General features: G+C 38.1%; 1 long non-coding RNA gene across 1 annotated transcript; it reads left to right on the top strand.

Moving 5' to 3' along the window:
- The first annotated feature begins 1,784 nt into the window (after positions 1 to 1,784).
- On the top strand, positions 1,785 to 9,249 carry LOC110350085 (uncharacterized). Its single transcript, XR_002396382.1, has 3 exons — positions 1,785 to 1,854; positions 2,736 to 2,824; positions 9,116 to 9,249. It is a non-coding gene; the product is annotated as an uncharacterized LOC110350085 (long non-coding RNA).
- Positions 9,250 to 26,712: the final 17,463 nt, after the last annotated feature.

The raw sequence follows: 26,712 nt of genomic DNA, 5'->3' as shown, positions 1-26,712 counted from the left end.
CTGCTGACATTTTCTTTTCATTAATTTTGAATAATTTCTTTTATATCACTGAACATATAATTGCTGCTTTAAATCTTTGTCTTTTAATTACAATATCAAAGAATCTTAGGATCACTCTTTCTCTTAAGAATGGGTCAAATAATTTTGTTTGTGTTTTGAACATTGTCATATTAAGTTTCAGACACTGCATTCTGTATAACTTCTCAAAGACTGTTAACATTTTAATTTTAGCAAGCAATTTATTTAATTGGATTCCAACTGCACTTATTTCTTGTGTAGCATTGCAAATCCCAATTCTTTTTTTTAATCTTAGATGGCATTCTCCTGAGTCTGCTCTATGTGTGTTCCAGGGTCAGCTAGAGATTTGATCTGAGTTTATGTGCAGAGTTAAGATTTTTCTTTCTGACTTTCTCCAAGGATTATCCTCCTTTCTTATGTCTGTGGCTGCCTTGAGTTCTCTTGTTTTGTAAGGCAACAAAGCTGAGGGTTTCTTTCAGAGTTTTTGCCACTCTATATGGTATAAATTGAAACCTTCTTTCAAGAATACAAGGGGGGTGGAAGTGAGCTGGAGCTAACCCCATGCTGTTTCCTTCTTCTAGGTGTCAATCCAGAAACGGCTACCAGAATTGACCTTTCCAGTGCCTTCAAATAGTGGTGTTTTTATTTTGTCTACACTTCATGGTTGGTCTGATAAGACTTCACCAGTCCATTTGTTCGTTTTAGGTTTTCAACTTTATTGCCATAGGGGAATTGTCTCATAATTACTTTAATTTTTGTTGATATCTATATATGTTTCCATTCTCATTCATAACTTTATCCTTCCTTTTACTTTTTATTTATTTATCTATTTTTTTGTGGTACCAGGGCTTTGAGTGGTAGAAGCAAGTGCTGTATCACTGAGCTGTATCTCTAGCCCCTCATTCCTAAACTTTTTGGTGTTTTTCACCTTAAACAGGATTGTGAAGGATTTTTCTTTGTCTATCCTTTTTCTTTTTCCATTATATAAATATTTTAAAGAAGTGTTTCTAGAATTTATTCTTTTTCTCTTTGTTTACTTTCATTTCAGGTAGCCATGGTCTTTTCTATTTTTCTCTTGTTCTGCTTTGTAAATATTTTCAAAGAACTGCTTTTAGAATTTATTGTTTTTTTGTAACTCCCTTTATTTCAGGTTCCATTTTTATAATTCTGAAGGAAAATTTTAAAAATTTTGCATTTACATTTGAGTCAGAAAAAGAAAATCTGAAGTAAATTTTTCTTCTTAAATTATCCATGATCAAGGAGATAGAAAGGTTCTTAGGAATATAGAAAGGCAGCAGGGGAGGAAGAATCCTTTTATTCAGTCCTACTGTCTTTCTGGTCATGGGCCAGTTTATTTTCATCTTAGAACAATTTTCCTGTTTTCTTTTCAAGTTTGTACACATCTTGTTCTAAACATTCTACTTAAAGGTCTTTGTTGAAGCATTGATGACAGGAAACTGGAATAACTCAGCTGACTTCTGACATCAAAGGGGAATAAGGGTATGGTCAGTGAGAGTAAAGAATGGAAATGTTTCTCCAAGATAATGTAAGTAGGCTGGAGTTGAAGCATTTCCAAATGGACCCATGACCCAAGAACTGACGCTGAAATTACACGTGGCAAAAGCTTCTCTCCTGGTGGAATTTTCCTCCATTGGTTTTTATGGCCATCTACAAGACCTACAGAACTTGGGTATTGGTGAGTGACTTCAAGGAGATGTCACAATGAAGCTTACCTATGAGCATTAGAACTGACCAGCACTTCAGTAATTTAACTCACCGAACCTGGAAACATCAATTCAGGAGAAACGGGAGATTCCTGAGTGAACCGTTAGTATGGTAACTGCTCCTTTCTATAACAAACATTTGGAGCCTTACTCATCTTGATTTAAAGAAGATATGCCCCCATCAGCTCCAGCCAAGCCAGCTTATTCATTGCTTCTGAGGACAGGCATATGGGTTCAGGGCACACTGTGAAGAAAACTCAGAAAAGATATCAACACACACTTGAGGCTATGAGTAAAGCAGTTTATCTGGAGGGCAGTGGGAAGTCTATTCCTTCAAGCAAATGAATGTACGAACTTTAATTGTTCACATATGTACTTTGCCTTCAAGATTTGTAGCTCCTCAGAGTAAGGCTCATGTTTTCTTCTAATTTGTTGTTGTTGTCTTAAAGTTTAGCATAAAGCATATTAGAAAAATATTTATTGAAAAATTGGCTGAAGTATAGTTCAGTGGTAGAGCGCTAGCCTAGATGTGTGATCCCCAGCACGATGGAGGGAGGGAGAGGGAGAGAGAGGGAAAGAGAAAGAGAGAGAGAGAGAGGGAAAGGAAGAAGGAAATACTATTTTATAAAGAAATAAATGTTAGCTGGATGTGATGGTGCACACCTGTAATCCCAGGACTCTGGAAGGCTGGGGCAGGAGGATCACACTTTTAAGTTCAATCTAGGCAACTTAATCAGACTCTGTCTCAAGATAAAAAATAAATAAAAGGGGCTGGGAGTGTAGCTCTGTGCAGTGATCCTGGGTTCAATCCCTAGTACTGTTTAAAAAATGAAAATAAATATTTCTCAATCTGTGACAACTTAACTTTTAAATTTTTTTAGATTTATTTTCATCTTTCTTTCTTTGTGATCATCCCATCATTCCATCATTCTATCTTTTCATATTTATTTCCACCTTTCAAATTAATTTCCACCATCTATGTCATTTCCACAGATAATAAAACCAGTCTTTCCATTGCAAACTTCAGAGAGAAGATAGGCTTTTAGTCGACCACCAGACTGGGCTAAGATCAAATGCAAACTGTGAGTATGTGGCAAATCCATTGTGGTAGGCATAATAAGGACCCCTCAATGAGTTTACACTGTAATTTCTGGAACCTATGAATATATTATCTTATATGGCAAGAAGGACTATATGGGTGTGATGAACAACCTTGAGATGGAGAGCTTATCCTGCATTGTCTAGGTAGACCAAAGTAATCATGAGAGGCCTTTGAGTGTAGAAGAGACAAGAGTTAGTGTCAAAGTGAAGAAGTGTGGAGAAAACCTGGATCACCATGGCTGGCTTTAAATATGAAAGTGAGGAATGAATCAAGATACAAGCAAACTTTAAAAATGGAGAAGGGAAGGAAACAGATTGGTTCTCTTAACCACAAGGAATATAGCCCATTAAAACCCATTTCAGACTTCTGGTCTCCAGCACTGTAGGTAATAAGTCTGTTTTAAATCACTAAGTTTGTGGAAATTTGTGCAGCAATATAAAACTAATACTCCCATTTTGATGCTAATTTTTTCCTAAAACTTTTCTGATTGTATCAAACTGTCAACTCTTGTTGACAGAAATGTTTCATAAGCCAAAGGAGCCTCTGAATATACCACTTAATTTTTAGCACTACATTATTTTCCTTCCTCATCTTTATATCAGTACTTAATAATCCACAGACATAAAATCACCAGTAGATAACATATTTAATGTCAAATTTATCAACATGAAAGTGTTTACCTTAAAGTTTTCAGGTTTTCTGAACAAGCTGTTTTCCTCTACTTTTGTAATTTTTTATTTTTCTCTACTCTAGCAACTCTATTTCTTTGGATTCTTTGTGTTACTGAATAAATATCTGCTAACATTTGTTGGTGCAACTTTTCCTTTTAATTGTGAGATGCTGGTAGATAAGACAGATACATACATACATAGATACATAGATAACCCAGGTTAATAAGAGAGTCTATCTAGTCGGGTGAGTGAATCGCCAGGCTCACAGTCATTACTCCAGCCACTAGCAACTCTGCCTTTGCAACATCTACTTTCACTCCTCAAATAGAATCCATCATATATACCATGTCCTGGTATAAATGCCTCCCAGAACTTCTACTCAAAAATTGTCAAAATAGCCGGGGAAGTGACCTCCAGAATTCTAGATCTGCTGCCAAGAATCTGCAAAGTACAAAATAAGGACCTAAATATGACTGGCAAAAATGTATAATTGTAGCTGCCTTAGTAGAAAACTATCTAGAGAAATAGCGCCCTCCCCAAGGAAACTAGATCTCATCTATCATATAAAGATTTCATAAATCACCTCAGACAACATGAATAATGATACTCTGGGTCATTGGGAAAATATAGAACAGGGGCATTTTGGGGCACCAATGGGTGCCAATTCAGGGAAAGCCAGGGACCACAGACAGTGGTTGGGAATCCAGTCCTGGAGATGCAGAGGCCTTCCCAGTTTGAGGCAAACCCCTTGCACTGGGCCAAAGGCTGAGCCTGGTCAATATTACTGTTGGGCAATCTCTGCTCCCCCATGAACCCCTCAGAGGCCCTAATGTCCTTATATCATCACTTCAGTGTCTAAGACATGTCAGTGAGATGAAGTGCATAAACCTAAACTCTTACTATGTTACTTGTGCTGGTATATTTCAATTTTTTCTTCTCTAGGTCCATGCAATTATCAAAATGAACAATTGCCATGTGATTAGCTAAGTCCCTTCAAATATTAATAGACACATAAATATCTTTACCACTGCCAAAGTCTATTATCACCCTCTTCCATTCAATTTACTTCTCATCAAAACTGGAAAAATTGCCTTAATAACAAATCTGATTGGAAGTCACTGCCTTCATCCAAAACCTTTGAAGGATCCTCTCTGTATTTGTAGTAAATTCCAAATTCCTTAACCTGGTATCAAAAGCTTTTAGGAGTTGCTTCTCATCCTATCTATTACAGATTGTCACCATTTTTCCTCAGGTAAATAGGACCTCTTTATTTTTCCATTTTCTCCCTGTGCTTCTCCATTTTCCCGTGGAACTCCTGTGTGTCCATGTTTTTCCTGTATCTTCACTTTAGAGTCCTTCCAGGCCCACTACAACACCCCATTCTTCACCATTCTCCTTTTTCTCCACCATTCAGAAGTTACAGTTGCTACCTTGGAACTTTATCAGCCAGCCACATGTTTACAGTATCACTTTCTACTATGGTCATTATTCACGTAGTCCCTCAGTTTGATAGACTCTCACTACAAAGGGCTATATGTGATGCATTCGTGCATCTCCCATGGAACCTAGCATAGTGCTTTCCTCTAGGTGCTTAGAACACAGTTACCAAATGAAATATCCTAAAGTGTCAGTTTGCTGTGCTATCCCATTCTAAAATTATGCATGTGCTTTAGTGGATACTTTGATCCTGAATAAAATAACCCAAAGGAATAAGGTTGAACTTGTCAAAAGATTCATGAGTGAGATAATTTGTGGAAGATGACAGTGTTCATTGTTCAATCACATTTTAATGGTCTCTGCTTTTTTACTGACAAGAATTAGCCACTGTTATAGAAGTTTCCTCAACTCCTCAAACACATCTATCACTGCTGTAGAATAAGCTGTGTTTCTGGATAGGTTGCTGAAGCAGATGTTGATTTCTCAGCCACTGGCTATTTTTCCCTTTGTTTTGTCAGGTCTTCACTCCTTTTTTACATGAGTTGTGAAGAAAATCATGATTAATCTTAAGTAACTATTGTACTTTTATTTGTCTTCCCAGTGTTTGGGTCACCTACTCACCTGAGGTTTCCTTATAGATGAGAAGAAACACACAGGAAATGTAGCCTCTCTTTGGTTGGACATCCGATAGCTGCCCTATGGAGCTTATCAAATCTACAGCATCTATCCTATATGTGTCAGAAACATTAAAACTGTCAAATCTCACAAACATAGACTTTACGGGTTTAATATTTTCAACAAGACAGTGGCTAGGGCCGGGGATTTAGCTCAGTGGTGTGGCCCCTGCTTTGCAAGCGCCAGGTCCTGAGTTCAGTCCCCAGTACCAAACAAACAAACAAACAAAAGAACTCTGGCTAAACCAAATTTCATCTTTACTTAGAAGAATCTTTTAAAAACTTTTTGTGTAAATAACATTTTAGGAAGCATTGTTAAAAAGAGAGGTGCTAAATAAGATGATGACTTAAATGGATGATCAATGGCATTATGTTTTGTTCATTCATTTCTTTAACTATAATTTGATGAGTTCTCTTCAGTTGTGATTACAAAGCCCTACCAGTCATCCTTCAGTAACCATCACAAGAACTAATTATATCAAAATAACCTTGTTTACTGTAATATATTTTCCGCTGGAATGGGGGATGAGGGCAGTGGTAAACTTAGTATGTTTTAATTTTATCAAGGCATTCAATGCATTTTAGGGTGACATTCCTTCTCATATGACTTTTTGTACAAAGCATTCAGTCCTCATTAGTTAACATTAGTAATCCTCATTGAGACTGAGTGTTTCCTCGCTAAGTGAAAAGTCATGGGATTTAAACTCACCTTATTGTACAGGTACAGTGTAAGTAACCAGACAATAGGACAATGATTCTTATTTCTTAAGGGATTGGAAGGGCATAAAGAAAGTAAAGATTCAGCTGATCAGGTTCAGATGAATCATCAGATTTGATCCACATGTCACAGTAGTTGACTTTCTCTTCCCAGAAGTGCTCTTCATATTCATTTTGAAACACTATAAAGCTGTTGAACTTTGGAAAGTCTGTATGTGATTAGTGTCAGCAGATACACAACACAGTAATCATCACATGAGTGCAGGCTATCACAGATTGGCAATCTTTTTGAAACAAATCAGAGGGGGAGTCACCGTGAAGGGTTCATCATGCGGATATCCTTCCTGATGGGCAGTCACTTAGCCTTAAAATTCTGGGCTCCACCAACTGGCACTGGCCAATCAGGAGCAATTTCTCCCAATAGTGTTTCCGTGACGCAGGCAAACAGACACTACTTTTGTTCCACTTCACCCCCACGCCCTGAAAAGTCACAAATGCCTTCTTGATGGGCTGGCTCCTGGAACTCTGTGCCCCGCCCCCAGGGTGGTTTTCTTTTTGGCAAGCTGTCTTCTGATAAACATTGTTGGGGTGAGCAAGAGGATGTGTGGGTACAGAGCACTGATATAGGGCTGTGATTATGATTATGCTTTTGGTCATCATTATCTCCAAATTGCTATTATGAACACAAATTGTATTGGGGATGCTGGAGATGGAAGGGAGGGCTTGTTATTTTCTACTCAGGGCAAGTTATCAGAGTTTACCACCTCCATACTTCTATTGTTTTATTCTGGGAATTGGAGGAAGACATTATATGGATTGGAATTTTCTGAACCTGGAAAACAGAAAGACACTGGGTAGCATTATCCCCCCACCCTAACCTTGTTTTCCTTTTCCAGACTTTAGCTCAGGGTGGAAGATAAGCACAATGCCTTATCTTAGAGTACTTTTCCCAGATGCAGATTATAAATACTTGATTCATAAGGATGTAGAGGAAGGTAGATGATGAAAGGAGGAGAAAGCTAAGCAGGAATGTGATTAGGAATCAGTTCATGAAGGGATCAGTTCACCCTGATCCTGTAGGAGAACTCTGAGCTGGGAATTACACCTTTGAGTTCATTCCAAATGGAGGCAGTGGATATGGACTCTCTCTCTCCTTAGCCAGGCATCAGCTAAGGGCCGTGCAAGGAGATGGGAACCCTAAGGAGCTTCTGGTGTGAGGCTTGTAAGCAAAAGAGTCACAAGTGTGAGTTTAGGAACAAAATCACACAGAAGCCAGGGCAATGGTGCACCAAAACGGTAACACGGAACAGAGGGGATCCGAGCAGAGCAGGGCAGGGTCTGCTACTCTCCTGGGCAGAGATGCTAGTCCTCAGCCAGAGACTGTTCTGTTGCTTTCAATGGCTGTCTCAGGAACCTTTCAGAATATGGTTTTATGAGAGTCACACCAGGACCCAGACTATATACAGTTAATATATACACAGCACAATTAATAGTCTGCGGTTAAAAACTGATCTGCTCAAAGCATTTTAAGAAATCTTGAAAATCATTAGAATAATTGGCATTCAATTTTGCCTCTTTTCCTGCAACGCTGACCCACTGTAGCTTCACTGATCCTTTAAACACATCAACACATCCTTGTCCAGAAAGGTTTTCCTGACACCACAAGGTGGTAGCACCATGGCCCAAAGTGTTACATTTAATAGATGTTCAGAATCTACCTCATATTTCACATACATCTTAATATTCCAAACAGATGGCAAGATCCTTAAAGGCAGGGCCTTTGGCTAGTATTTCTTTTTGTCCTTCTTCCTTCAACATTTAGTAAACTGCCTTACAGCACATTAGAGGGTGGTAATAAATACTTACTGATTGATGGATTTACAAAGTGAATACCCAACTAATATTTCATAATAATCTTCATTAATTTTCTTGTGTTGCTTATGGTAATTACTGGTCAAATGCTAATCAAAAATATATTTCATTGATAATAGACCATTTGAAAAAGAAATTACCCCTTTTTGTTGAATTTCAGTGACATGATGTTACTAAAATTTAGACAGGAATAACCAGCCCATTTGAAGATATTTATGAGTATGGATATAGATATGAATATAGATACATATAGAGACACAGATATACACATATACCAGGCAGGCAGTACATGGTATACTGGGAAAAGCTCTGGAAATCAGGAGACATCAATTCTATGGGGACCACTCCTGCCTCCCCATGAGCAATCAGCAGGTGTTCCATATCCTTGTGCTTCAACCCAAAGAGTTACATCTCCAAAGTCCCTCCAATTCCAAATGTTCTGTTGGTTGTCTCTTTTTTCTTTATGAAGGACTAGAATTCAAGAAGACAAATAACCATTGTTTCAGCCTATGCTTCCTTACTGTGCTCAATCCATGTGTTACACCACACATTAACCTTGAAGTTGTCATATGCTTATGAAGAGGTAAGAGGAGATAATAACAAGATATCATGGAGATTTATGAAGGGTGTGTTAAGGGTCTATTGCATGTGAGAAACTGGCTGGGTAGGAGATCTAGAGGAGACCCAGTGCTTACTTTTATAGAAGTTCTAGATTGATTTTTAAAACATTTTAGGCAACTGAGGAAAATAGTGGAGGTGATTTGGGTTTTCACTAAACTAGACCCTACTGTAAATGTCTCATTATTATTAGCTGTTCTTCCATTCTTATTTGGGCCATATGACTTACTGCTACCTCAGAGAAAGAGTATTGAACTCTGACCCTACATTCCTGCTTTCCAGGTTCAGTTCAGTTGCCACCTGCGTGACCTTGGATGACAAGGCCAACATGTGAGGCTGTTACCACCTCTGAACAAAGAGTACATAACGCTTTTCCTGCTTGCCTTGGACACTTTTTATGAGAACATAAATATACTCGGGACAAAACATATACAGGAAATGTATAACAGAAAGTGATGGTTTATTAACTAATCAATAATAATATCTTTAAATTATTTGGAGTTGTTCTCCTTCAAAATGAAAAAAATGAGTTTGTTGACTTTTTTATAATTTGTTTTGTAAATGACTTTTTTCTCTATTAAACAGATTTGTTTTCTATACTTTGAACAAAAATCAATCTAGCTGCTCATCAAATTGCTTTACAGCTTTCTATGTTAAAAGTTTGCATTCCTTTGTTCCAACTCAGAAATCATAGAGATATATTTCTGTGGAATAAGGAGGGAGGATAGGCTTGGCTTATTTAATAAAGACTAGTGATAAATTATCCAAAATATTTCCCTCCCAGGTCATAAAAGTATGATCTTCTGCAATCTGAAGGACCCATCAGATGCCCAAACAGTAACAGGAAATGCTGACTAAATCAACCCTTACTTTAAAAAGAAACAGGAAGAAGACTTGAAGAATATTTGACAATTCTGAAACTTAGAAAATCAAGTTAACAAATAAGGCTGCTGTCAAAGAAGGTGAACAAGTCATTTGCAGTGTCACACACAACCCTTTGTCATTTCACTCATTCTTTCAGCACTCACTGAGCACCTACAATATGCAATGTGCTAGTCAGGCACAGAACAGAACACCAGGCTCTTGCTGAATGCTCCCATCATTTGAGAACTGGCATACTGCTGATGTCAAGGGGGGGAAGGACACAGTAAAATAAGGTAGCACTGAGTTGTACAAAGTCGCCTTGGAACAGCTGCCTTTTAATATCGGGTTAAACAGCTCTTCTTTTTTGCCCACTGCTAACCTTTAAATGACTCTTCTCATTGCTTATAAAAATCATATACCTTTGTGTAAGGCCCATTGCCCCTATGAACACCATTCTCCCTTCTATGTACATAAAGGGAATATTTGTTTTCCTGAGTGAACTCAGCACAAGCTCAGGGAACAGTGAAACATTCAGGATGGAAATGAGGTGTCTCTGTGACACAGACGCCTTCTGTGGCCCCCATTTATTGAGATCAACATGACTGAGTCACCAGTGGATGAAACCAATGATTGTTTTACTCTGCATTCACAGAGTCACTCACTGAGTCAGTGGGTAAACTGGGGTTAGAACCCAGCCTTGTCCCATGGAGGCCAAGTGGTTCTACTATATTTATCTAGGGTCTCATGATTCTTAGTGCTTTTGCTCTGCCCTCTAATTTGCACTGTGCCTACTGTAATATCTAAACGGGAAGCTGTCAGCTAAACTGGTCATTATCTGGGAAATCTATTTAAACATGTTTATAAGGTCAAATAAAGTGGGTGGTGGATAAGCTAGACAGAAAACAACAAAGGCTTTGGTTTACCCAAGGCAGTGAGGCTAGAGAATGAAGTATGTCCATGTCCAACTAGCAAGAGGTAAGAAAAAGAAACTTAAGCAAAACTATATCTATATGCAGGGATCAGGACTCAAAATATTAAAGCAACTGAATGATTTCTATTTAACAGGCTGGACAATGGACTTATTTTAACTCAATGGATTGACAATTGGAGGCACCATGTTAATAGAGCCTCAAATCCAGACTTTGGAAATACTTTTTACACTTATGGCACATTCCAACCAGAGGGAAGACCTGGAATAATCAAGAAAGACATCCAGCATCCACCAAAAATGACCTTTGTTAAACTTAACAGCAGAATAGACAGTATTATAGAAATGGAGGGAAATAAGGAAATTAGGGGAGATGCAGTGTCTCTTGGAGTTCAAATGAGGACTCCTACACATTGAAGACTTTGAAGAATAGCCTTCAGTCTCAACAAAACCCACAGCTCTGCTTTGGACCAACCTTCTCATATGACACCCCCCACCCCTGCTTTGCCCAACTGTTCTTAAACATCCAAGAAGAAAGAAAGAGGAGAGGAAAGAAACTGTTTCCTCATTCCTGTTCTCTAAGAAAATAAGTTATGAGTTGTTGAGACTCTGGGGGCAAAGAGGACTATAGGATCTGAGAATGCTTCCCATATGCCTGTGTGAGCTTGAGAGCTAATTCATAAAGATCAGGGAATTGAACAGATTCTACAGCACTGAAAGAAATCCAGGATGGTCATTGTTGGAAAATCTGACACACATAGGGGGAGTGTAATTAAGTCATAGAGAAGAGTTAGTATATCTTTTTTATTATGGATGAAATTGCCTTAATGGTCTCTTTTCCATACAAAATTTATGTAGAAATATTGTTTCTTCCTAGAGCTCAATTTGGTATGGTTTGGGATAGCACTGCATGCTATTTGCTCTTCTACCCCTTCTATTCTACCACAAAATTAAGCTCTTTTTCTCCTTTTCCTTTTGGTCATGACTCTTTTCTCAGTTCTAATGAGAAAGTTGCTGCTATAAGAAAGAAATGAGGGAGGGGAGGGAGAAAGAGAGTATTGGGAAAGTAGGTGGGGGAAATGGGAGAAGTAAAAAGAAAGGAGAGATTACAAAATGGTCAGAGGAGCCACGGGGACTACAGAGGAAAGTAGCTTTGACATATTGAAGTAACACATCTTCCTAGAACTGTGCTGATCTATACAGCAGCCACTCACCCCATAACACTACTGGATACTTAGAATATGACTTAACTGTCAGGTGCTGTAAGTACAAGATCCATAGCAGATTTTGCACCAGAATTACAAAGTGTCTCCGTAATATTTTTTTATGTTGATTGCATGTTGAAGTGACAATATTTTAGCTATTTTGGATTAAATAAAATGAATTATTAAAATTAATTTCACCTGGGTCTGTTTTTAATGTGGCTATAGGAAGAACTAAACTTACATTTGTGGATCATGGTCTGTGTCTTACACAGTGCTCTTCCCAATCTTCAAGAGAAATGATAGAATTATGTTCTACTCCCTCCACAGTCATTATTGCTCATAGCTCCCAAATTCCCAGCTCCAGAGTCAAACCCTGACACCATCAGAACCCTTCAACAGCAATGGCAAGGGTGCCATTTCTGTTTCAAAGTAGCTTTTAGTCCTGGGTATCCAGGTACTGTGCAGGGGCATCAGGAGGGCAGTTATTGGATCCTGCCCTTTGAATCTTCTGGCTGAGGGAGTGCCCAGGTTTCTCAGTTCAGCCGACCCACTCTAGCCTCAGGGCTCCTGGCACCAGGGAGCCTTTCCTCCCTCAGCCCTGTTATCCCAGATACCATTTCAAGACTTAATCTTTTTTCTTTTTAGTCCTAAGTAATACTCTCAATATAATTTTGAGTAAACTACAAAAATCTTGAGGAAACATGGGCTCAGTATGTTTGGGGAATGATGGAACTTTGGTGATTTGGAAGCAAAGATCAGAATAATGGAAGGCTCTGGGTGGAGAGAAAAAGGAGATGAGGAAGGGAGTAGAACTGGTAGAGTGGAGACAACCCAAAGGCTTTTGGAAGGAGGCAGGCAACTTTCAATTAATTGGTAAGATTTATCTAATGTGTCCTATCTTTGTAAAGTCACCACTGGCCACAGACAGCTAGAGACTGTTCCTGGTGGTGTTGTTATCAAAAGTTCAGCTTACCTATTTTAGGAGATCCATAGCCAATCCCAATCAGACTCTGGAATCTGAACATACTTTCAATTTGGGCCCTGAGGTACAGTAACAAATAAGAAATGTAACATAGCCATGTGACTGAGACTATTTACCCGTTATCTCTCTTGTTTTACCAAACTGACCCCGGTTTTATTCCAGGAAGCAATGTGCCCAGCTGAAAACTAAAAACTACATCTTTTCACTTTACTTTACAGTAAGGAGATGTGAAGGAAAAATCCTTAAAAGAGAGACAGACAGCTGACACATGCCCTCCTAGACCTATGCCTCCTTCTCCCTTCTTCTTTCATTCTATGTAAAGCCTAGAAGCGATAGTTGGAGCTCTAGAAGCTAGTTGGATCATGATGCGTAATCTTGAGGGTGAAAGGCAGCCCTAAAGATGATCAAGAAGAAAGTTAGAAGGAGCCACATCTTTTAGGCATCCACATCAGTTCTTCCTCACCTACTTCTTATATCTTTTCCCAAACAGAAGAACAAGCCTCTATCTTAAACCATTGTCATTAATATTTTTTGCCATACGTTATCCAACCTAAGTCTAACTGACATGGGTCTGCAGAATTCTAGGTTAATTTTCTAGAAATCAATTTCTGTCATAGACATTCATCAATCTAGCTCTTTTCTAAATTATCAGTTTGTCTAAATTTGTTCCTACTAACTATGAAGTTTATACCAATTTCTCTTTGCTGGAGACTTTCAAAGTTCACTGTATTTTGAGATATGGTAATTCCCACTATTTTTTCTCATATTGAATATGTAATGAATTTCAAGGATTTTATTCATAAAAGAGTGGGTCTCTTTGTTCCCAGAACAAAAATGTTTACTTTTGATTACAGCGTTTTCTAAATTCATATAGAAAGAAAAGTTTACAGTCATGTGTGAGGACTGGGAACTTGTGACTAGAGTATCTTTCCATATGGTTCTTTCATGCACAAACACTCAACACCTCTTCGGAGCTGAAGAGAACATAGCCCAATGCACACTCAAACACGTAAACATCTGCCCCAAGTGCAACTTCAGATCTCAACTTGTGCAGACTCCATTTGTCGCTATGACCAGAGAAAGTTTCTACTTCATCCATGACAAACAAACTGCACTGAAAGGAAAGTCGTCCCATTCCTATGTGAAATATTGAACTCTGGAGCATGCTTACAAGAGTCTGAAGCAGAAATGCTCATGAAAGTGATGTTCAGTAGATGGCACTGTTAAGTCTGTACATCAAAGAGAAATGGAAAAGACAAATCATGTTAAAAAGGATGACAAGGCATCAAATTGGGCATACTATGCATGTTTTCTTCAATAATAACCCTTTCTAGACATTTTTTTCTATGCTTTTAAAGGTCCTACACTATATTATGAACTACCTAGTTGCTTCCTGCAAATATCTCATTCAAATGTTCTTTTACTTTTTCAGATTAATAAAATGGAATAGCAACCTCATAGAACTATAGTAATGAGGATGACAGGGCAGGAGAAGGCACACAAGGAGTACAGCACTGCACCTCATATACAATATGTAGTGTTCAGTATCTATGGGCCATAAATAGCATTCATGCTCATAGGAATGACTAGATCCTGGGTGTATACATGCTTGTGCACTCCTTCATCCTCTAGTCATTCCCTTTGTATTCGGGAAATGCTGAGAAACCATCTCTGCTCTGGAGTACTCTCTGCTGTGGGATGTAAGACCTCTTCAAGGCAAACAACTCCATATCAGGCCTGGGCCAACTTCCAGCCTAAACTCTCATAGTGACCCCACCCCAGCTGCCCGTGCAGCCCACCAGCTCTGGCACACCAAACCTGGAATGTATCACATGCTTCCATAACTACCTCATTACTTTGTGTGTCTCCTTCTATTTATTTACCTTTGTCTATTAATTGTCTACTGTACTTATTTTTTTTAAATATTACTTTATTGGTACATTTTAGGTATACAATATAATGACATTCATCATTGGAAATTTGTACCTTTACATAATCTCTCTTGGTTCTTATTTTTCCCCTTATCCCTGCCCTCCCTTCAACACCTCCATCCTTCTCTATTTATAAAGATTTTGTTTCCATTTTTTCATTTTCTCATATTAATACCATTCCCTTCTTTCCTCTTCCCTACCCCTCCCACTTCCCCTTCCCCTTTGCCCCTTTTCTTCCTATTTCACATTATCTATTATACCTTTGAGTCCTTATTTACACTTGCAGTTTCTCACACTAGAGAAACTATCGGTATTGAAACATGTGATCTGTTTATTTCACTTTAGAGTATTGCCTCAATGTGCATCCATTTAGCTATAAATGTCTCTAATTTCTCATTTTTTATGGATGAGTAATACTCCATTTTGGGCCGCCGTTCCACTGCACCCACCCAGACGAGGTGAGCCGAGTGGGCCCCAATAGCACCCTGCCCCCAGTGAAATGAGAAGACACATAAACAAGTCTCAAAATCAGACTTCCAGATCACCTACAGCAACCCCAAAGGGAAATGAGATGAGACACTCTGATACTCAACCATCTGGACTCCCTCAACTGGCAACAAAAGAGGATCTGGAAAAAATAAAATCAGAAATAATTTCTCAGATAACAGCAGAGATTGTGCCCATAGTGCAAGACATGATTAATAAATTTAGACAGGACACAGATAAAAAAATAGAGGAGCTGAGGAACATGATGGAATCCCAACATAGGAAACAAATGGAATCCATAAAACAGAGAACTTTGTTCTTCTGTTGTGTTTCTGGAATCTTAACAATTATATGCCTATGTGTAGATTTTTTTTGATCAAGGCTATTTGGAGTCCTATATGCTTCACTTATCTGTATGTCAAGCTCTTTTCCCCTGCTTGGGAAGTTTTCTGCCATTATTTCTGTGAAGAGGTTTTTTATGTCATCTCCACTCTCTCCCATTTCTTCATTGAGCCCAATCAGTCTTATGTTATTCTTTTTTGCATCATCTAGCAGCTGCTGGATTGATTTCTCATGTTCCCTTATAATTTTGAAGCAATTTTTCTTTTCCTGGTCATTAATTGCAATCTTATCTTCTATATCTGAAATTCTGTCCTCACATTGGCTCATTCTGCTCTGTAGACTTTCAATGGAGTTTTTCGTCTCCTGGAAATCTATTTGCATCTGTTTTATGGATTCCATTTGTTTCCTATGTTGGGATTCCATCATGTTCCTGAGCTCCTCTCTAGATTTATTAATCATGTCTTGCACTAGGAGCACAATTTCTCCTGTTATCTGAGAAATTATTTCTGATTTCATTTTTTCCAGATCCCCTTTTGTTGCCAGTTCAGTGGGTCCAGGTGGTTGAGTATCAGAATGTCCCATCTCATTTCCCTTTGGGGTTGCTGTAGGTGATGTGGAAGTCTGGTTTTGAGACTTATTTACATGTTTTCTCATTTCTACTGGGGTGGGGGCTGTTGACACCTGCACGGATTACCTCCTCTGAGCTGGGACAGGTGGGACAGGGACCAGGAGCAGCAGTAGGGATGGTGGCCCTAAAGCTCTTTCCTGTGGGCTGGGAGCAGTGGGAGTGATGGTGGCCGGGAAGCCCCTTCCTCTGTACCAGGAGCAGTGGGATGGCGGCTCAGCAGCCCCTACCTCTGGGCCAGGAGTGGTGGGAGGGATGGTGGCCCAGAAGCCCCTTCCTCTGGCCCAGGAGAGGCAGGAAAGAAGGTGGCCCAAAAGCCCTATCCTCTGGGCTGGGTGCAGCAGGAGGGATGGTGCCCGGGAAGCCCCTTCCTCTGGACCAAGAGCAGTGGGACGGTCGCTCAGAAGCCCCTACCTCTGGGCTGGGAGCAGCGGGACTCAGTACTGTGGTCTGGTCGTCCAGTGTCCTCTGTGTCTTTGCAGTGTGGAACCAGGTGGCTGTACAGAGGAGCAGGGGTGGGGGTCCAGTGGGTTATTGATTTTATTTATTCTTTCAAAAACCCAACTCTTTGATTCATTGATTTTTTTATTGTTCTCTTAGTCTCCATTGCATTGATTTCTGCTCTGATCTTAATAATTTCCTCTCTTGAATGAGCTTTGGATTTATTATACTCTTCTTTTTCTAGCAGCTTGAGGTTCTGCATTAGGTTATTTATCTGTGTTTTCTCTCTTTTCCTAATATGGGCATTCACTGCTGTGAATGTCCCATGTAGAACTGCTACCATTGTGTCTCATAGATTCCTGTATGTTGTAGTGATATTTTCATTTATTTGTAGAAACTGTTTAATTTCTTCTTTGATTTCATCTGTGATCCATTGGTTGTTCAAGAAGGTGTTATTCAGTTTCCATGTGTTTGCAGGGGTTTGTGGTTTCTTATGTTACTGCTCTCCAATTTTGTTGCCCTATGGTCTGATAAAATACTGGTGGTTGCTTCAATTCTTTTACATTTACTTAGACATGTCCGATGAGCTAGCATGTGGTCTATTCTGGAGAATGACTTATGTGCAGCCAAAAAGAATGTGTATTCCAATTTGGTGAGGTGGAACACTCTGTAAACATCTATTAAGTCCATTTGTTCAATAACTTGATTCAGTTCTAGAATTTCCTTGTTAACTTTTTGTCTAGATGATCTGTCTATTTGTGCTAGTGGGGTATTGAGGTCCCCCACTACAATTGTGTTCATGTTTATTTGGTTTTTCATGTCCATTAATATTTGTTTTGTGTAGTTGGGGGCATTGGTATTTGGTGCATATATATTTAGGATTGTCATCTCTTCCTCTTCGACTGTTCCCTTCACAAGGATGTAGTGACCATCTTTGCCTCTCTTAATCAGTTTTCATTTGAAATCTACTTTGTCTGCAAATAAGACTGCTACCCCTGCTTTTTTTTTGGTTCCTGTGGTGTGGAGAACAGTTTTCCATCCTTTGAATTTCAGTCTATGAATTTCTTTTTGAGTTAGGTGTGTTTCTTGTATACAGCATATTGTTGGATTTTGCTTCTTAATCCATTCTGTCAGTCTATTTCTTTTGATTGGTGAATTGAGGCCATTAACACTGATGGTTATTATTGATAGATATTGACTCATCCTTGTCATGTTGTTTTGCTGTTGTTGGCTCTTTTATTTCTTATTTTTCCCCCTTTCCCTTTAGTTTCTTACCTTGCCTGGTGGCTTCCCTCTGTTGGGCTTCATGGAGTTGTGACCTTCATGGTCTTTTTCTAGACTATTGCTTAGAATTGTTTGTAGTGCTGGTTTGGTGTTCACGAAATTTCTCAGGTGTTCTTTGTTGTGGAAATATTTAATTTCTCCATCAATTTTGAAAGATAATTTTGCAGTTTACAACAGTCTAGGTTGGAAGTTATTTTCTTTTAGGGCTTCAAATACTTCACTCCAGGCTCTCCTTGACTGGAGAGTTTGTGTTGAGAAGTCTGCCATGATTCTGATGGACTTTCCTTTGTATGTGATTTGTTTCTTTTCTCTTACTGCTTGTAGGATTTTGTTCTTCTGTTGGGTTTCTGAGATCGTGACTATTTATGTCTAAATGTAGATTTTTTTGATTGTGGCTAGTTGGAGTTCTATATGCCTCACTTATCTGTATGTCCAATTCTCTACCTCTGTCTGGGAAGTTTTCTGCTATTATTTCTGTGAACAGTTTTTTATGTCAATTGTACTTTTTCCTCCTTTCTCTTGGACTCCTATCAGTCTTATGTTATTCTTCTTTGCATCACCTAGCAGCTGCTAGTTTGATTTCCCATGGTCCCTTACTATTTTTAAGAAATCTGTTTTCATGGTCACTAACTGCAATTGTGTCTTCTATATCTGATATTTTATCTTCACATTCCCTTAATCTGCTGTGCATACTTTCAATGGAGTTTTTAATCTCCTGGATATCTGTTTGAATCTGTTTCATGGATTCCATTTCTTTCTTTCTTTTTTTTTTGTATTAAATTCTTTTCCATTTCTTTCTTATGTTGGGTGATCATGGTTTCCATTTCTTTCTTATGCTGGACATTCGTGGCTTCCAGAATGTTTCTGAGCGCATTTTTTTTTTATCTTTTTCTCTTCTAGAGCCTCTAATCATGTCTTTCATTCTGCTCACCATCTCTGTAGTTATCTATGAAATTATTTCTGTTTTGAATTTTTCTAGAGCCTCATTCATCTGTTTTATTACTTCCTGTGCTATCAGTTCAGGGTGTCCAGGTGTTTGATTATCAGACTTTTCCACCTCATTTCCCCCAGAATTTGCCTTTTTTGGGGTGGAAGTCTGAGTTTTTGCCTTACTTAAATTTCTTCTCATTTTTGTTTTGGTACTGTCCTTGGTTTAGTTCCTGGGTTAATACTTTGAAGTTGTTTATTGTAAGTATCTTTGTTGATGTATTTAAAGCACTTATGGAATGGTTGCTTCTTAGAGGTGTCTTTCAGATATAGCTAGTCTTTAGGTTTTGAGTCTCTAATGGCACTGAGGCTATCTCATTTTCATTATACCAGGAAGGACAACTTATTAGGTTAATCACAACACCTTAGCCCAAGTGATACAATCAACAACACAATAGCATCAAGTACCTCTTAGAAAATGACAATTTGTGGTAGTTATTAATCTATCACATTTAACTGTGTGAATTAAATCAAAATGAAGAACCAACCCATAGCAACTTTACCTTTCGGGATGGGGAGTTAGAAGGCACTGGGGAGGCAGGAATATATAAGTAGGACAGGTGAAGGTTATCAGTGAGGCCAGAGGGCACAGGCAAGAGAAGAAAAGAGAAGAAAAGAAAGATAAAGGAGAAATATAAATTAGAGGCAGAACAGGAACACACAGGGAGATGAAGAACAATGTGGGGCAGCAAGGAAGTGAGGCAGAGAGAGAGAAAGAAAAGAGAAAAGAAAGAAAAAAGGGAAAAATAAAAATTTCAAAACATTAGCAAATAAGAAAAAAAATTAAAAATAAGATAAAAAATAGTGGTAATTTTGAAAATAACAAATAAATGGTAAAAATGAAGGGCTTCCTTCAGGGTATGTCTCTGCTGTCACATTAGATAATGTGGGCAGCAGTGTGCAGTTATAAGTCAGTGAGTCTTAGTAAGCCAGTCACAGAGTCATGAGATTCAGGCAGATTTCTGGCTGCAAGTCCCAAGTTGACCTCCCTGACCTCCTGCATGGTTGAACTCTGCCAGGTTCTACTGCAGGTTCCAGCTGCCTTTCCCCTGAAGATAGTCCAGGTTCCAATGGGAGGTAATGATCCCTCCAACTTACTAAGCATGGTGATCTGGTGTGCCTTTATTGCAGAGATTCTCTTCACTTTTCCAGTGGGCTTCAGTTTTCATCAGGGAGCCTGAGAGAGGCCCTGTATCTGTTGTTCACTTCTGCAGCTCAGGACAATGGCCTTTTTGGCCCCCTGTGCCTCTGTAGTGTGGATCCAAGTAGCCATACAGCCAAGAGGCGGGGGGGGGGGTGCTGTTGTTGCAGGTGCCAGTGCAGCTAAGCTGGAGGCTGGCGGGCGTGCCTGGGGGGGGTCCTCACCGGTTTGGTCTCTACATGTTTTAGTAACTTTTCTTTTCTTTCTACTTTATTTCCAGGTTCCATGTGAATAATTAATTTTTTAAGATTCTGTTTCCATTTCATTTTTTATATTAATTTTATTTTAGATACACCTGATGATATCCTAGAGAATTTGTACATGTATATGATATATCTTCATTCTTCTTTTTCCCTATGCCCTTCCCTTCCTTTCAACTTGTCTTCCCCTCTTTTTTTAAACAAGCTTTGTTTACATATTTTCCTTCTATTCTCTTAATTTTCTTTTCCCTTCCTTTCTTTCCCCATCTCCCCTCCTTGGTTTCCCTTCACATTTGTACATTTTCTTCCTATTTCACAAAATCTGTCATACATTTTGGTCTTTATTTAACATTTTGATTCTCACACAAGGGAAACAATGCAATATTTAAACAAACTGTGTTGCTATAAACATGAATGTCCATATATTGCTGTGGTATGATGCTTTTCTTTCAGGAAGATACCAAGAATGGGAATAGCTAGGTCAATGGAAACTCTAATTTTAGTTTTTTGAGGAATCTGCACACTGATTTCCACAGTGGTTGCACCAGTCTACACTCCCACCAACAGTGGAGAAGGGTTCCTTTTTCCCCACATCCCCATCAGCATTAGTTATTGATTAATTTCTTCATAACAGCCATTCTTTCTGGAGTGAAATGGAATCTCAGTGTTGTTTTAAGTCGCATCTCTTGAATGACCAGTGTTGTTGAACATTTTTATTTGCCATTTCTACTTCTTCATCTGAGAAAAGTCTATTCATTTCAGATGTCTGTTTTTGATTTGGGTCTTTAAATTTGGGGGGGTCTGATTTTTTTGAGTTCTTTATATATTCTAGCTATTGTCCTTTGTCTGAGAAACAGCTGGCAAAAATTTTACTCACTCTGTAGGTTGTCTCTTCACTCTGTTGGTGGTTTCTTTTGCTGTGCAAAAGCTTTTTAATATGAGATCTCACTTGTTGATTCTTTGTGATATTTCTTGTGCAATTGGGGTTTTGTTCATAAAGTCTTTGCCTACACCCATCTTCAGGGGTTCTAGCTATTCTGTCTTCCAGCAGACTTAGTGTTTCTATTTTAATATTTATATCTTTGATCCATTTTGATTTTACTTTAGTGCGTGTTGAGTGATATGGGTCTAGTTTTAATCTTTGGCATGTAGAAAACCAGTTTTTCCAACACCATTTATTAAAGAGGCTTTCTTTGAGTGAAAGTTTTTGGCCCCTTTGTCAGAGATAAGGTGTCTAAGTGTGTTTGGAGTTATTTCTGCATATTCTAATCTGTTCCTTTGATCTTTGGGTCTGTTTTTTTTTTTCTTTTTTGGGTTTTTTTTTTTTTTGCCAATATCAGCTTTTTTTTTTTTTTTATCATGGTAGCTCTCTAGTATAATTTCAAGTGAGGGATTGTGATGCTCCCTGCCTTGCAGTTGTTGCCCAGAATTGCTTTTGCTATTCTAGGTCTCTTCTGGTTCCAAATGAATTTTAATATTTTTTTCTCTAATTCTAGGAGGTATGCTATTGGTATTTTGATTAAGATTATATTAAATCTGTATCACAACTTTGGAAGTATGGCCATTTTCATTATGTTTGTTCTTCCTACCCAAGAACAAGGGATATCTTTCCATTTTCTGATATCCTCTTTTATCTTCTTGTTCATAGTACTATAGTTTTCACTGTAAAGGTCTTTTACTTCCTTCATTAGATTGATTTCTAAATATTTCATTTGTGAGGATGCTATTGTTAAAGGTGTTGTTTCCCTAATTTCTCTCTCAGTGAATTTGTTATTTTTTTCCAGGAATGCTATTGGCTTTTGATTGTTGAATTTGTATTCAGCTGTGCTGCTGAATTTGGTTATTAAACTTAGAAGTCTTTTGGCAGAGTTTTTGGGGTATTCTATGTAGAATATCATGTCATCTGCAAATAATGATAATTTAACTTCTTCCTTCCTGTCCTTATTCCTTTTATTTCTTTCTCTTGTCTAATTGCTGTGGCTAATGTTTCCAGAACTATATTGAACAAAAGTGATGAGAGTGGACATTCTTGTCTTGTTCCTTATTTTAGAATGCAACTTTTTCAGTTTTTACCCATTTACTATGATTTTGGCTATTGGTTTTTTATAGATGGCTATTATCAGGTTGAGATAAAGACCATCTATTCCAATTTTCTTAGGGTTTTTATCATGAATGGGTGTTGGACTTTTTCAAATCCTTTTTCTGCGTGTATTGAGATGATCATGTGTATTTTGTCCCTGGCTGTGTTAATATGATGTATTCCATTTATTCATTTGTATATACTGAACCATTCCTGCATCTCTGTGATGAATCCTACTTGATCATGGTGTATAACCTTCTTGATGATTTACTGCATTCTGTTTGCCAGTATCTTATTGAGGATTTTTGTGTCTATATTCATAAAGGAGATTGGCTTGTAGTTCTCTTTTTTGGTTGGATCCTTCTCTGGTTTTGGCAGCAGGGTAATGCTTGCTTCTAGGGATAACTTTGGTAGGTCAATCATTAATTTTATGCAGACTTCTTGGGCTCAAACTCCAGCTCTGCCATCTACAAACTGTGAGACTGGGTGCTGAGGTTTGGATGTGGTTTGTCCCCCAAGGGTTTGTGTGCTGACAGCTTGGCCCCCATGTGGCCCTGTTGAGGTGGTGGAACATTTAAGAGATGGGGTATGGTGGAAGGTAGTTAGGCCATGGGTTCCCCATTCTTGTGAAGGGATTAATGTCTTGTAGGATTGTTTCAGGTCTGGTAGAGGTGGATTAGTCCCCCAGGGAAAGGATTGTTATTAAAAAAAAAAAAAGTGAGCCTGTCCCCTTCCAGCCTCTAATTTCCTGTAGCACTATGTGACTTCTTTCTCCTTTCTGCAGGGAGCTGGTGCCTTTTTACTTCTTCACCATATATGATGTAGGCAGGGGGTCATCATCAGCACACAAGCACCATGCCATTTGCACTGTCTAGACATCAGAATTGTGAACCAAATAAACCTATTTAAATGACTCAGCCTCTGACACTTTCTTACAGCAACACAAAATAGATTTAGACACCTTGAGCAAATCATTTAATTTCTCTGTGCCTCAGTATCTTCATCTGTTGCATGGGGATAATAACAGTGCCTATTTCAAAGGATGAAAATAGTTAATATGTGGACAAAAAGAGTTAATACAGACCTGGAAGGAAGCTGCCCTACCACCATTCCATGCTCCAAGGGCAGAGAAGGTGAGCTAGTCCCAGCACCCAGAAGGAAGCTCCCTCACTGCTATTCCACATTCCTAGGGCAGAGAAGGTGAGCTGCGCAGGTGCTAGAAGCACCCCCCACCCCGTGGAAATGAGAAGACAAGTAAATAAGCCTCAAAAACAGACTTCCAGATCACCTACAGCAACACCAAAGGGAAACTAGATGGAACAATCTGATACTCAACCTCCTGGACTCTCTGAATTGGCAACAAAAGAGGATCTGGGAAAAATGAAATCAGAAATAATTACTCAGATAACAGCAAAGATTTTGCTCATAGTGCAAGAATGATTAATAAATCTAGAGAGGACACAGGTAAAAAAAATAGAGGATCTGAGGAACATGATGGAATCCCAGCATAGGAAACAAATGGAATCCATAAAACAGATACAAACAGATTTCCAAAAGATTAAAAACTCCATTGAAAGTCTGTGCAGCAGAATGAACCAATGTGAGGATAGAATTTCAGATATAGAAGATAAGATTGCAATTAATAACCAGGAAAAGAAAAATTGCTTTAAAATTTTAAGAGAACACGAGAAATCAATTCAGCAGCTGCTAGACGATGCAAAGAAGAATAACATAAGACTGATTGGAGTCAATGAAGAAAGAGGAGAGAGTGCAGATGACATAAAAAAAACTGTTCACAGAAGTGATGGCAGAAAACTTTCCAAGCAGGGGAAAAGAACTTGACATACAGATAAGTGAGGCATACAGGACTCTAGCTAGCCTTGATCAAAAGAAATCTACACATAGGCATATAATAGTTAGAATTCCAGAAATCCAACAGAAGAACAAAATTCTACAAGCAGTGAGAGAAAAGAAACAAATCACATACAAAGGAAAGCCCATCAGAATCACAGCAGACTTCTCAATGCAAACCCTCAAGGCAAGAAGAGCTTGGAGTGATGTACTCCAAGCCCTAAAGGAAAACAGTCTCCAACCTAGATTGATGTACCCTGCAAAATTATCTTTCAAAATTGATGGAGAAATAAGATACTTTCATGATAAAGAGCACCTCAGGAACTCCATGAATACCAAACCAGCACTCCAAAAAATTTTAAACAACATCCTAGGAAAAGACAATGAGGATCACAACCCCAGGAAGCCCAGCCGAATGAATCTATTGGGCATGACAAATTAAACGTAAAGGGGAAGAATCCAACAAAAAAGAAAAAGCCATGACAAAGCTTTTAAAACTTTTAACTTCATCTCCCTAATGAGTGTATAATTCAATCTTGTTATTGTACTGATTAGTATTTTTCTGATTCTAGAGTTGCACACCATTCCTTGTGCTGTACTGTTTATTTATCATCTTCTTATGTCTACTTTTAATTGGGTTGTCTATTAATGAGCTGTACGAGTTCTTTATATATTCTGGTCATAGGTTATATGCATTGTAAATATGGTCTGTTTAAGGACTACTTTTCATTTTAATGATGTCATTTAAAGTTCTAAATTTTGATGGAATCTCATTTATCAATTTTTTTCTTTTATACATCATGTTTTTTGTATCCTAGGTAGTTCTTGCCTACCTTGAATTCATAAATATTTTCCCTTATAATTTCTTCTTGAAGTTTTATACTTTTAGGCTTTCATATTTAGGTTCATAGATCCCTTCAAGTTATTTTCATGTATGGAAATAAAGGGTTGAGGTTAATTTTTTATATATGGATACCAGGTGTTCTAGTGCTGTTTGCTGAAAACACTATCTTTTCCTTGGCTCTTGAATTGAGTTTATATTCTATAAAATGCTAATGTTAAATAATCTTTCAAAATTCAGTGGACCATATATGTGTGGTTCTATTTCTAGATTCTCTGTTTCATTCCAATGATTTATATGTCTTTCCTTACACCAACACTGCCTTGATTACTGTAGCTTTAGAAGAAGTCTCAAAATTAGGTACTAAATGTCTTCCAACACTTTTTGTTTTTTTAAAAAAAACTTTTCTAGGTCCTTTGTACTCCTACATAACTTTTAAGTTTCAATATCCAATTCTTCCTTTATAGCAAGTATACATAGACCTGAATTTTTATATATACTTTGTGTTTTCTAATCCTGCTAAATTCAAATATAAGTTCTAGGGTTCCTAGAGATTTCTTAGTATTTTCTCTGTAGATGATCATTTCATCTACATATAAATATTTTGCTTCTGCCTTGCCAATCCTATCCTAATTGTGTCATTTTATTGCCAGACTATTTTGGTTTGGGCCTAGGTTTCAAAGTTTAACGGACAGGTAAAGAGTAAGCATATCTGCCCTTGTTCTCCACCTTAAGGAGAAAGCATTGTATCTTCTCCATTCATATAAGGTGTTCTCACTGGAAGTATGGAGCACATGTCTTTAATCTGTTGAGAAGGTTCTGTTCTACTTCTAGTCTCCTGATAGCTTTTACTATGAACAGCTGTGGAATTTAGTCCAATACTTTTTCTCCAACTAGTGACAGGATCACATGAATTTTTCTTTTCCTCTGTTAAAATGATGACTTTTGGGGGTGGATCTTCCAATACTGAACCAACACTGCCATCCCTATAACAAAACTGCTTTCTACATACTACCAGATCTGACTTCTAATAGTTTGTTTTGTTAAACAAATTTCTGTCTATGTTCATACATTTTTCTTCTATTATCTTTATCCAGTTTTAGGATTAGCACAATGTTGAGTTCCTAAAATGAGGGAAGAAGTGTTCTCTATTTTTTCTGCTTTAAGCGTTCTCTATTTTTTCTGCTTTAAATGTTTGATATAATTTGTCAGTTAAAATGTATATGATCCTGTTGTTGTCATATAGGTAGGTTTTCAAGCTAAGAATATACTTTCTTTAATAGGTGCTATTCAAATTTTATATTTCCTCCAGAGTTAGTTTCAGTAATTTGTCTTCCAAGGTACTTCTTAGAAGTTGTCAAATTTATTTCAAAACAGATTTTTGTAATATGCTTTCTATATCCTTTTAAATTCTGTAAAATCTGTGGTAATGTCTTCTAGGTCTTGATATTTTAATTTTAAAAATGTATAAGTGGTATTGTGTAATAGGAAGTAAAGGTCTAAAGGAGCAGGGGAAGTGGGAGAGGTAGGGGAAAGGAAAGAAGGGGGGAAATATGAGAAAAGGAAAAAAATGGAAACAAAATCTTTGCAAATAGGGAAGGGTGGAAGGGGTGAAGGGAGGGCAGGGGAAG

The sequence above is a fragment of the Heterocephalus glaber genome, unplaced genomic scaffold (assembly GCF_053883595.1).
Source record: "Heterocephalus glaber isolate CG9 unplaced genomic scaffold, H.glaber_assembly_v1.0 deba00001538, whole genome shotgun sequence".
NCBI lineage: Eukaryota > Metazoa > Chordata > Mammalia > Rodentia > Bathyergidae > Heterocephalus > Heterocephalus glaber.
The sequence above is the reverse complement of the archived record's forward strand: the minus strand, read 5'-3'. Positions and strand labels throughout refer to the sequence as shown.